This window comes from Tenrec ecaudatus, chromosome 10, assembly GCF_050624435.1.
Source record: "Tenrec ecaudatus isolate mTenEca1 chromosome 10, mTenEca1.hap1, whole genome shotgun sequence".
Taxonomy (NCBI): Eukaryota; Metazoa; Chordata; class Mammalia; order Afrosoricida; family Tenrecidae; genus Tenrec; species Tenrec ecaudatus.
Window position 1 is genome coordinate 42273264 of NC_134539.1, and position 12704 is coordinate 42285967.

General features: G+C 43.5%; 1 non-coding gene and 1 pseudogene across 1 annotated transcript; both read left to right on the forward strand.

The window, feature by feature from the left end:
- Positions 1–8861: 8861 nt before the first annotated feature.
- Positions 8862–10791, forward strand: LOC142458501 (heat shock protein HSP 90-alpha pseudogene; annotated as a pseudogene).
- Positions 10792–11446: 655 nt separating this feature from the next.
- LOC142460607 (small nucleolar RNA SNORA51) lies at positions 11447–11580 on the forward strand. Its single transcript, XR_012786782.1, has one exon. It is a non-coding gene; the product is annotated as a small nucleolar RNA SNORA51 (small nucleolar RNA).
- The last annotated feature ends 1124 nt before the right edge of the window (positions 11581–12704 follow it).

The following is a 12704-nucleotide window of genomic DNA, read 5'->3' on the forward strand; positions in this document are numbered from 1 at the left end:
TGACCAAGCACGAGGTCCTCCTTCATGGACTGGCTCTCCTGACAAGGTGTCCAAATATATAAGACGAAGTCTCGGCCGTCCTTGCCGCACGTGGGCACTCTGGCCGCACTTCTTCCAGACAGATTGGTTTGTCCCTCTGGCAGTCCGTGGTACATTTCATATGCTCCACCACAATTCAATTCTTCCAACGTCCTTATTCATTGTCCACCTTTCCCATGCCTATGAGGTCACTGAAAATGCCCTGACTTGGATCAGGCACACCTTTAGGCTTCAAAGGAACACCCTTGCTTTCCAACACTCGAGAGAGGTCTTGCTCAGCAGATTTAAATGAGTGAGGAGTCTTCAACTCATCATCTGGACACAGAACCCGAGGAAAGGGAAGCAGCGCCCAATGAGCCCTCCACAGCTCGCCACCCTCAGAAGCCTGATGCTAACTTGTGCAGCAAGCCACGCGGGTTTCAGAGTGTAAAGTAAGACCACGTGGTCCCTCAGTTACGGTACTAGGTGGAAGCGCACATTGCCTTAGTGTCTAGCCCACCTACGTAGACCCAGGTGGTCAGGAGGGGCCTTTCCCCCTCCTGATTTAGTCCTTCACCCACAGCATAGAGTGGGGTGCTCCTGGAAAAAACTGCCATCTCCACCTAGACAGCCTTCCAAATGGAGAGTGAATTTGTCCCCAGGCTTCTCGTTTTAAAGCAGTAAAAGTTATTTTCTATGCACAAACGGTCTGGGGACATCTAGTGTGTTCAGGCTTCGGATAGTGATGTTTATTGTGCCAACCTGGCCGATAAGTACATGTGGGAATAACTGAAGGGCGGAGAGCTAAATGGCTCAGTGAGCATCGCCTTTCTAGTTCTTGGGTCACTTGCTCTCTTGCTCTCTGATGGTCGGACCAGGGTGCAGCCAGTTCCCTGCTTCAGCTGGCAGGCTCACTTCCTGCAAGACATCCTCAAGGAGAAGCCACATGGACCTACCCTGATGCAGCCCTGGGTGCTGGAGCAGCCGTGTGGAGATCCCTGCCAGCACTGAGATGCTTACACGCTCACTGATTCGATTCAGCTTTCCTGCTGCAGTTGGCATCATAGTGTGTGTTTTGTGAGATGGAGGAGGACATTGTAGATTGGTGTCAGACATATGGGCTAATGTTGGACTTGTGGGCTTGGACAGCATGAACTTGGGATGCTTTCTTAATGTACTCTTACCTTTTATATAAAACTCTCTCTTACATACATATGTTTCTGTGGATTTGTTTCTCTCGTCTACCCAAACTAACACAAGGTTATAATTTTAAGAATTATAGAACAATCCTATTTAGCGATTGGTCCCTTTTCCCATGGTTTCCTCATTCACTGCCATGAAGTCAACTTTGACCCCTAGTGAACCTATAGGTCAGGGTAGAACTGCCTTTGTGGGTTTCTGAGACTGTAACCATTTAAGGCAGTAGAAAGCCTCGCCATTCTTCCTCAGAGCAACTGGTGGTTTGGAACTGCTGACCCTGTGGTTAACAGCCCAACTGGCTATTTTGAACTCAATGACAACTTGTGAGTACTTCCCAGTTTGGACATGATGTCCTTACCATAACCTTTTTGCCCCAAATATGCCTCATCCTGAGGAAGGGGTGCAGCTTCAGGAGGGTCAGAGCCAGGCCGTCTGAACTCTATGTTCAAAGACATCAGCCCTTCTTGCATGGGTCAAGCCCTGGTCAAGACATCAGTCTCTGGAATGAAATTTGGCCAAATCACATGATCAAAAATTTGGGTAATGTGTCTCTGACTCTGTTTCTTTGTCTATAAAATTCGAAGACTATGCCCAAGTGATTCAGTGCTTGCCTGCTCATGGCCTGCTAACCTCAAGGTCAACAGCTTGAAACCAGCAGCTACTCCTCAAGAGAAAAACCAGGTTTTCTACTCCCGTAAAGTTAGTCTCAGAAATTCAGAGGGGCAGTTGTTCTCTGTACTCCAGGGCCACTCTGAGTCTGAATCAACTCAATGGCAGTGAGTGAGTGTCACCTGCCACACAGAGTAGTTTGATATCAATTTTTGTGGAAACCTTTGAGCTTCTTGGAAGAATGGCACAATAAGCAGAGCAGTGTTGTTAGCTGACTCATAAGGTCATTTTTTGTACTAGCCATAGACTAAAGTTTTTCCCACACCAAACTCCAAACTGTGGGGCTAGCAAAAAACTAAGAGGGATCTATCTCACTGACTCACCATTGATAAAGGGAAGCTCCCAGAAGAGGTCACCATGCTTGTGTGATATCAAAGAGTGATGATTGAGAGTTGAAGCCCCCTACTACCCAGGGCCATGCTGAAAATTCCACTACCCAAATCCTTCTTCTAGGAACTTAAAGGCTAAGAGCACCCCTATTAAATAAAGAATCCCTTGGGTGGTAAGGACTTTAATTCCAGATTCTAACGTCTAATGGGTAAACAGGCTGTGTGGGAATCAAAGATAGGTTTCTAAGAAGGAAGGCAAGCTTTGGAGGAAAATGAAAGCCACAGAGAGAAGACAACCACTGATTCGAATCTACCAGCTGCTCCAAGGGAAAAAGACATGGTGATTTGCTTCTGTAAAGATTACCGTCCTGGAAACCCCAGGGGCAGTTGCTGTAGGGAAAGAGAGGCAGGCCCTCGACAGGATGAACGGACAGGGGGCTGCAACAATGGGCTTACGCGCAGGCGTCATGGTGAGGCTGGCGCAGGACAGACAGGGTTTCCTTCTGTGGTGCACGGTGGCTCCTCAGTGACACCCAAAGGCGGCAACAGCGTTGATTCCTGTAGCCATCAATGCCAACATCCACCTTCCTGCCCTAGGAGGGCATGTCCCCAAATGCGTAGGAAAAGCTTTTTTGCTGCTCTTTTTCTGTAGAAGCAAATCATATAAAACGCTGTAAGGGTGGCTGTAGGCTTGATTCTGAGACGGCTGTGGCATAGTGAGATTCCAGAATCAACTTTCAGGCAGCTGTATTCTTCAAGACCCTGCTGAAGGTTGGGTCACTACAGAGAAGCGGACTGTTTTCATTCCCACTGAGATGTTCAAATTAAATATTACCGAAAAAGCACTGCTTGAAGGTTGTTTCCCATGTGGAGTGAAAGTTATTTGAATTTATACAAACCATTAACAGTATATGTATGCATGTTTATGTATATGTATAGATAGATATTGACACCCCCAAAATGAATTTTTTCAAAGCTATGTATTTAATATTTTTTATAAAACAACTTTATCACCTTCCAAGTACTCTCCATTATACTTAATACATTTGTCAAATCTGCGATCCCATTCTTGGAAACATTTTTCAAACTCATCTCTGTGGATGGCTGACTGCACCTTCCTCTTTTTTTTCTCCACCTCTTTTATGTTGTCAAACCACTGTCCTTTCATGTCCCTCTTCATTCATGGACACAAAAAGAAGTCACCCAGAGTGAGGTCAGGTGAGAAAGATACATGGGGCAAGAAAGGCATGCTGTTTTTTGCCGAAATCTGGTACACCTGATGGCTGCGTGAGCAGGTGCGTTGCGGTGGTGGCAAAACCTGACCCCCATCTGCCACAAATCAGGCCTTTTTTTGTTGCACACTGTTATGTAATTTTCTCAGAACCTCTAAATTAGAAAGCCTGAATAACAGTCTGACCTGGTGGAGTGGAATGAACTCCAAATGCACTATCCCCCTCACATCTCATCCAGTTTTGGGGGGTAGCCCCTCATATTTTTACAAGTAATTTTCATTACACATGTATTTGTTGGTTTGCATGCACCATGGGAAAATTAAGTATAGATGTCAAATGAGAATAACAAAGAAATAAAAATAATTCTTCAAATGAATTTGTTATGATTAAGATAACCTGTAGCTGGAATCTTGATTCTTGGAGAGAAATATCTGTAAAGTGTAAGAAAGGGATAATAATTCTTTTTTTCCTATAAGGAGCAATTTCTTTAAAACCTAAAGTTCATATCTGGGTCAGCTTAATTCTAATACATGATTAGTCAAAGAAACATCAAGCAATCAATGTTAAAATTTTAAAAAGTTATCAGGGTGCAGTATAGCACACATAAAACACAATTTTCCTCTAGTTTTTTAGTGCTCCCTCCCACCCCACTATCATGACCCCAATTCTACCTTACAAATCTGGCTAGACCAGAGAATGTACACTGGTACAGATAAGAGCTGGAAACACAGGGAATCCAGGACAGATAAAACCCCTCAGGATCAATAATGAAAGTATCGATACCAGGAAGGGAAGGGGACGATGGGGGGGTGGGGGTGGAAGGGGGAACCGATCACAATGATCTACATATAACCCCCTCTCTGGGAGATGGACAACAGAAAAGTGGGTGAAGGGAAACATCGGTCAGTGTAAGACATGAAAAAATAATAATTTATAAATTATCAAGGGCTCATGAGGGAGGGCAGTAGAATGAGGACCTGATACCAAGGACTCAAGTAGAAAGAAAATGTTTTGAAAATGATAATGGCAACAAATGTACAAATGTGCTTGACACAATGGATGTATGTATGGATTGTGATAAGAGTTGTATGAGCCCCCAATGAAATGATTAAAAAGAAAAAAACAGTTCAAGGAGTCACCATCTGTGGAGTAGCCCATGCATGACACGGACTCTTGATATCTGCAAGTTCAAGTCTGTTTAATTGGACCAACGCGATCATCCTTTGTATCCATGCTTTTCCTATTGGCACATCAGCAGGAGATTCCAAACAATTACTGCTTCTGGACTTGGGTCAGATGCTTGTTCTGTCACTGGGATCCAGGCGTTAACGTGGGTTATAGACAGATCTATTCCCCTGAATACTAGTGAATCAATAAGTTATCATTCTTTATTTTTAGGCCATCCTTTCAAACTGCCTCCCCTCAAGTTCTCCTTTCCTTAAGAGCCAAACTGCTTGAAAGATTTAATAAGCACCCATCCCCCAGGCCATTACAGCCCGTGTCTGCCCACTCCACTCCGAATCTGTGCTGTCAAAATTAACGAATGGCCTTCATAAAACAAAAGACGGAGAAACAGGCTCTCCTCTAGTTACAAAACAGTTTGAAATGGAGAAAATATTTCAGACACAAAGAAAGACCTTGGAGTTGGCAGTGCTGCTGATGCCCTCCTTTAAGTCCTCGGGCTGCCGGATCTTGGGTATCTGACACTATTAACTGCACCCTCCTTCTTGAAACTAGTTCTCTTCCATTTCAGGAATCTGCTCCCTTTCTGACTCCACTCTCTTTGTATCTTCGTCCATACTGGTTTCTCTTCTCGTTCCTACATGCTCACCTAGAAATTATTTCCACTGCCTTGGCTCCCATGTAAAACCTGTGTCTCCAGCCCTCTTCTCTTTACCGAGCCCCAGGACTGTGCTTACCAATGCCCAGTGGATTCAGAGCCAGGGGTGAGCAGGAGCTGGCTGACAGCCTCGGGAGAATTAATGGGATCTGTTTCTACCCAGTTCCACAATACATGACTTCCTGCGTGGCTAGCTTAAAATTGGTCCATGGTGAGAGTATCCTCACCCTGGAAATCTGTAAACACAACAAATTAGGGTGCGTTTTGTTGTTGTTTTTCCCTGCAGAGCCACTTAACATCTAGCAGCACACCCCTGAGCAGGAGATTCTGTGAGCAGATCCCAAACCAAATTTGTTCTCATCTCCTTAAATCTCCTACCTCTACCTGCCTTTTGTTTTTAATATCATTCCACGGTAGCATCCTCTACTCAATGACTATAGGAAATCCAAGTCCGTCTTGCTGAGATTTTTTTTCATCTCTCTGTCCTCGTCTTTCTACTCTTAATCTAATAAGCTTCCAGGTCAGGGCAATTGCCCCTCCCAAATGTCTCAGAAATCAGCTCCTTACTCTCCATGCACGCCACCCTAGTCCAGGACAAAACATCTGGGTTTCTGTTCTATAGTAACCTCCACACTGTTATCACTGCCTCTAGTTCCCTCTCCCTCCTAGCCGTCTGCATTTCTGCAAATGCAGTGGTTTTCATATTAAAAAAAAGCAGAACAAACAAAATCTATCTGATTATATCATTTCCCCCCTTCAAACATGTTGCTATCTTCAAATTCCTTGAGAGGTCTTCAAAGTCCTTAGGAAGCGTGACATGTGAAGATTCTAAAGCAGTGTTCTCAACCTTCCTCAGGCCGCGACCCTTTCATACAGTTCCTCATGTGGTGGTGACCCCCCCACTATAAAATTATTTCTGCTGCTCCTTTATCACTGTCATTTTGCTACTGTTATGAATCGGGTGACCCCTGTGAAAGGGTCGTTTGACCCCCAAAGGGGTTGCAACCCACAGGTTGAGAACAGCTGCTCTAGCGCCTAGCTGACTCTAAACCCACTGGGAACAAAGAGGGTTCAGCTTTGGGTTATTCACCTACAGGTCAGTGGTTGCACCCCACCAGCTGCTCTGAGGGCGATAGAGGAGACATAAACCTTGGAAACCCCTTGAAGTTCCTCTCTGTCCTGAAAGGTTGCCCTGCTTAATACCTGTGGGTAACAGCCTCAGTGTCTATCTACCCCCCTCTCCCCACTCTCTTCCATTCCCCATCCCAACTTCCCCGATCCCATGTCTCACCACTGCTCATGTAGGTCCCATTGCTTGAAAACTCTTCCTCATGTTTCCACCCCTGTCCTTCTTTTAAAAATGGTCTTGAAATGAAATAGGAGCAAGAGAAAACTTGGTGGAGACTTCTTTAGACTGGACATTGTGAGGTGGAGGGGATTAAATAAATTCTGTTATACTATTAATCTAGAATCAAACAAGGACAGAGAAGAGATTCAGAAACTACTTCCCACATTGGATGGAAAGGTATGAAACAGAGAAATAAAATAAAGATGTTTTTAAGTATCCAAGCTAAATTAGAAAATAGTATACCCAATTCTGTTCCAATAGCAATTATTGGCTCAAAGAGCAATCAGAATCCTAAAGTTTAAGCAGAAAATAATTAGACTCTGGGGATTAAATGAAAGCAGGCATTTATTGTCACAAAAGTGATGTAACTGCATTCTTCTCTCCTTATTCAGAGTGCTTTTTTTTTTTTTGACACTCGTTAAAGAATCCATATTCCTGACCGTGACTTCTGGAATGAAAAACTGTTTTTGTTTCTTAACCAGGAACGTGTCTTCTTTTCAACATATTAAGAAGAGAGTAATAACTCTCTTAGGAAATATAAAAATCCTAGGATATATTCCAGATTTCCATTTTTTCCCTTAGGCCTCTAAAGAGTCAAGCCTCTCTTTTCCTCTCCCTTCAGGGTTTTTGGAGGATTCTTTGAAGTTAGGTTTTCCCTTACTCGCCCTCCACAGTGGTCTTGAGTTGATTGACTTGTGGTTGGGCATAGTGGTTGAGTGTTGAGCTGCTAACCAGAAGGTCAGTAGTTTGAATCCACCAGCTGCTCCTGGGGAGAAAGAATTGTCTTTCTACTGCCATAGAGAGTTTGTCTCAGAAACTGACAGGGGCAGCTCTACTGTGGTGTGTTAGGTCGCTCTGTGTTGGCATCAATTCAGTGGCAGCAACTTTGGTTTTGTAGTTTATACCCGACATGGTTTCTAAAACTGACAAAATAGACTAAAGCTTCTCTCCTCCACAAAGGTGTAGAGGCGAGGTGTAGAGATGTGCTATGGCCACACTACAGGGACATCCTTTTCTTTCCCTATCTTTTTTCCAGGCTTCTGATAACATATGTGTCCAAGGATCAATGGACACCTGCCTTCTGATCCCACTGACAAGGATATAAATTAGTAGAGAATGGGCTTCATTCTCTGAGGCCCGGAGCTTCCCACAAAACGGACCCCAGGTTTTCACTTGCCTGGCTCCACTATTTACCAGAGATGAACAGGAAGTCTCTAATCCGTCTACTCACTGCTGGCCGTGGGAAGCTCCAGACACAGTGCTAGGACAAGAGAATAGCGCTGAACTAGGAGTCTCATGTTGAGACATCTAAGGCAAATTAAGTGGGAAGTGAGTGAAAGGGGGAAAGGTTGTCATAATGAAGGTCATACAAACTGAGCATACCAATGGCCTGCAAATTAGCCTACCATTTCTGACAAGACTGTAATAATAGGGATCAAAAGATTTACAAGGTTGCTATGAATCAGAATCCAATCACCAACAATGATTATTGGCTTGGTTTTGGTTATCAAGGATTGTCACTAATTTGACTTGTGGAAATTTATCCTAAGCAAATACCAAAGGTATAGTCAAAGATATATATTCAAGAATATTTTTCAGACAGGAAATCCAGGACAGATAAGGCCCTCAGGACCAATAACGAGAGAAGTGATATCAGGGACATAAAGGGGGAACTGATCACAAGGATCTACATATAATCCCCTCCCTGGGGGAAAGACAGCAGAAAAGTGGGTGAAGGGAGGCGTCAGACAGTAAAACATGACAAAATAATAATAATTTATAAATTATCAAGGGTTCATGAGGGGAGTAACAGGGAGGGAGGGGGGAAATGAGCTGATACCAAAGGCTCAAGTAGAAAGCAAATGTTTTGAGAATGATGATGGTAATAAATGTACAAATGTGCTTGACACAATGGATGGATGTGTGGGTTGTGATGAGTTGTACAAGCCCCAATAAAATTATTTTTTAAAAGACTATTTGTCAGTATATGATCCCAAAAAGTGAATGTTGAAAAATATTTAATCATCCAACAGCATGAAAATTCTAGATTAAAATGTGAAAAATTCATGGGATAGTATACTACAGAAATAAAAATAAACTGTCTTCTAAGAGTTGTGATCTGGGTGACTGCTCATAATGCTGATGATTAAATAAGAAAGCAAAGTTAGACTTTCTCCTGTATCTTGCTGCTGTTGCTTTTCAGAGCCACCAGGCCCTTTATCAAGATGACCGAGGAGACCCAGCCTCAGGACCAGGCCATGGAGGGTGAGGGGCGGAGACATTCACCTTGTAGGCCAAGATTGCCCAGCTCTTGTCCCTCAACAGCCACACTTTCCATTCCAACCTAGAGGTCTTCCTTAGTCAGCTAATATCCTATTCCTCATATATTCTGGACAAAATCCAATATGGAAGCCTGACTGACCCCAGCAAGCTGGACTCAGGGAAAGAACTACACATGAATTTCATTCCCAGCAAGCAGGACCAGACCCTGACCATTGTGGATACCAACACCCAAATGGCCAAGTACAACTTGATCAACAAACTTGGCACCATAGCCAAGTCGAGCACCAAGGACTGCATGGAGGTCTTCAGGCCAGGGCTGACACCTCCATGACCAGCCAGTTTGGCATGGGCTTCTACTCAGCCTACTTGATGCCTAAGAAAGTGACAGTGGTCACCCAACCCAACAATGATGAGTGGTGAGCCTGGGAGTCTTCAGCAGGAGGGTCGTAGAGTGAGGACTGAAAAAGGTCGTGAGACGAAGGTTATCTTGCATCTGGAAGAGGACCAGCCTGAGAATGTGGAAGAGAGGAGAATGAAGGAGACGATGAAGAAGCACTCTCAGTTTATTGTCCACCCAATGACTCTCTTTTCAGAGAAAGAACAAGATAAAGAAGTGAGTGACGATGAGGCTGCAGAAGAGGAAGGGAAGGAGAGAGGAAGAAATGGAGCCTGGTGACAAGTCTGAAATAGAATATGTGGGTTCAGAGGAAGAGGAGGATGGGGACAAGAAGAAAAGGAACATCGGAGAGAAGTCCAATGAGCAGAAGGTCTGCAGCAAAACCAAGCCCATCTGGACCAGAAATCCTGGTGGCATTACCAATGAAGAATACAGAAAGTTCTTGACCAATGACTGAGAAGACCACCTGGGAATGAGACACTTCTCAGTTGAAGGACAGCTAGAAGTCCAGGAGATGCTGCAGCCAAGCAAAATTCCAAAAGTCATCAGGAACTTGGTCAAGAAGTCCTTACAACTCTTCACCGAGCTGGCCAAAGATAAAGAGAACTCTAAGAAAATTTACAAGCAGTTCTCCAAAAGCATTAAGCATGGAATGCATGAAGACTCCCCACATTGGAAGAACCTTTCAGAGGGGTTACGTGACTACTCATCTGCCAAAGGATCGAGATGGTTTCTCTCCAGGACTATGGCCCCAGGATGTAGGAGTACCAGAAACACATCTACTGCATCACCAGGGAAACCAAGGACCAGGGGGCTTACTTGGCCTGTGTTAAGCACCCCGGGAAGCACAGCTTAGAGATGAGAGCTTTAGGATCGAGTCTATCATTGAAGAGCACTGCGTCCAGCAGCTGAAGGAGTCCAAGGGTAAGACTTTAGTGTCCATCACCAAAGAGGGCATAGAACTGCCAGAAGACAAAGAGGAGCAAAAGAAGCAGGGGATAAGAAGACCAAGTTCAAAACCTCTGCAAAATCATGAAGGACATCTTGGAGAAAAATAGCGGAAAATGTGGTTGTATTAAACAGATTAGTCATGCCTGTGTGGTACACTGTCACAAGCACATGAGGCTGGACAGCAGATATGGAGAGGATCATGAAGACCCAAGTTCTGTGAGACAACTCAACCATGGTCTACCTGGCTGCCAAGAAACACCTGGAGATAAATCATGACAGCTCCATCATGGTGGAGCTTGTGGATGAAAGAAGGCTAAGGCTAAATAGAAGAAGTCCGTGAAGAATCTGGTGATCCCACTTAATGAGACCATGCTGCTCCCCTTTGACTTCAGTCTGAAAGATCCCCAGACACATGCTAACCAGATCTACAGAATGATCAAGTTAAGCCTACTGCTGAGGATACAACTGCTGCCGTCACTGAAGAAATGCCCCCCCACCTCCTCTCGAGGCCTGGAAGAAGTTGACTAAGCATCAGCTTAACACACTTGTTTAATACTGTCCCTGCATTCCCTCTGATAATATATTTCCAAGGATTTCCCCCCTTTGTTAACATTTTAAAAACTGATCTGTTATAATAACTTAGGGGTAGAGGATAAGATTTCTTTCTACTTCTAAGTGATACTGTGAGACTTTAGGTACTAAGAGCAGAGTTAGTCATTCTGTTGGCTTACCTAATGGATCTAGGCGACACTTGTTGTGAGGTGTATGTAACTTAATGCCAACACTGTGGTCTAAAGTGTTAGCTATTGAGCAGATTTTTGTGAGTGGGAAGTTGAGATGCATGTACCTAAGAGACATCTTAGTGAGAACATCTCCTCTTTCATCTCTAGGGTCTAGTTTCTAAGCCTACTCTCGCCCTTGGTTCCCATCGTGAATGTGCTAGATCTTTGGGAAGTAGTGTGTTCTACGGAGACAACTCGGTGGAACTCAGTACATATAGGGCTTGTTTTCCAAAGAGAAAACATATTGTTTCGAGTAGAAAATTACATGCCTACCTGGGCTACTGTCCAGGCAGCTCAAAGTCACTAGGCTAAGCGTGTGAGTGGACATGTAGTTCCCAGATTACTGCTCTGTCAAAGTGGTGACCAGTACAGCAGTTACATTAAGCATAAAAAAGAATACCTCTGTGTGCTTCCCACACGCTGTGCTCTTGCACTGACTGTATAGAAAAAGGAGGCAAAGCAAGGGCCCTGTATGCACCTCCACCCATTCCCTGTCTGTGCCTGGTTTGTATTGTGAACAGGGAAACATGGCAAATAAAATAAAATAAAAATGAAACCAAAGCTATAGTTATACATAAATACCATTAGTATTAATCAATAGAATACATTTCATCATCTTTTTAATTGAATATATGTGCGTAGAGAAGACTAGGAAGAAGTTCACCTAATGTTAACATTGGTTTCTTTCTGTGGATGTTGGGCATTAGGAGTGTTTTTCTTTCCTTACATGTTTATATTCTCAAAATGTGTAGGATAAACACACGCTGTTTGTGAACTAATAAATATGGTTTTGAAAACAAGGAGTTGAAAATAAGCTATGAAGGGGAAAAAAAGAAAAAGATATGGGAGCAGTTTGTTTGCAACAGCTAAAGGCAGACCATAAGCTACCATACGGAAAGAGTAAGCCCTAGTACATTTTAAAACGCGAATGCACATCAGCAAAGAACAGAAGAGAGGTGAAGATGCTGAAGGCAGCGGGAACAGGTTCGTGCTCTACGGACTAGGTCTAGTTCAGTAGGTCTATAAATTATAAAATAAAATAAAGTGAGAGGATTTTAAGCCAACTCTAGGAGTCTGCTGCTAAGTGAAATTACTTTATGTACATTCAAACCTCCCTAATTGGCCAGTCTTCTGTTGCATTCCTCCTCTTTGGAGAACATGGCTATGTGTCCTTGGGTGTGTTCCATCCCCTCTCTTTATCTCTGTTCACATGTCTGTCAAATGCAGTGAATGATAGTGCTTACCTCACAGTGAGCCTTAGATGAGTCTGTGCTTGTGAAACACTCAGGACTGTAAGTGCCATACGCTAAGTTCAAGAAATGGTAGCATCTATCATTACTATTACCAATTGTTACCTTACTGTTCTTACTTCAACCCCAGCAGTAATATAACTGTTTTTCAATATCTAACAATAACTTAATAAATATCCCTTTCTAAAATTCTAATTAGTAGATTTTTAAGTTCATGTATTCTGTTAAAATAACCAGAACTACTTCACCATCCTGGAGTTCAAATATTTTAAATTCCCTATTAAATCACTCAAATCCCCACCTGCTTATTCTCTGGAAGTTCAATATCTCTTTCAAATTCTCCCACATTCCCTCCCTCGCCTAGAATTGCCTAGGAACCCCAATAGCCTCTTGCGAGATCTAAAA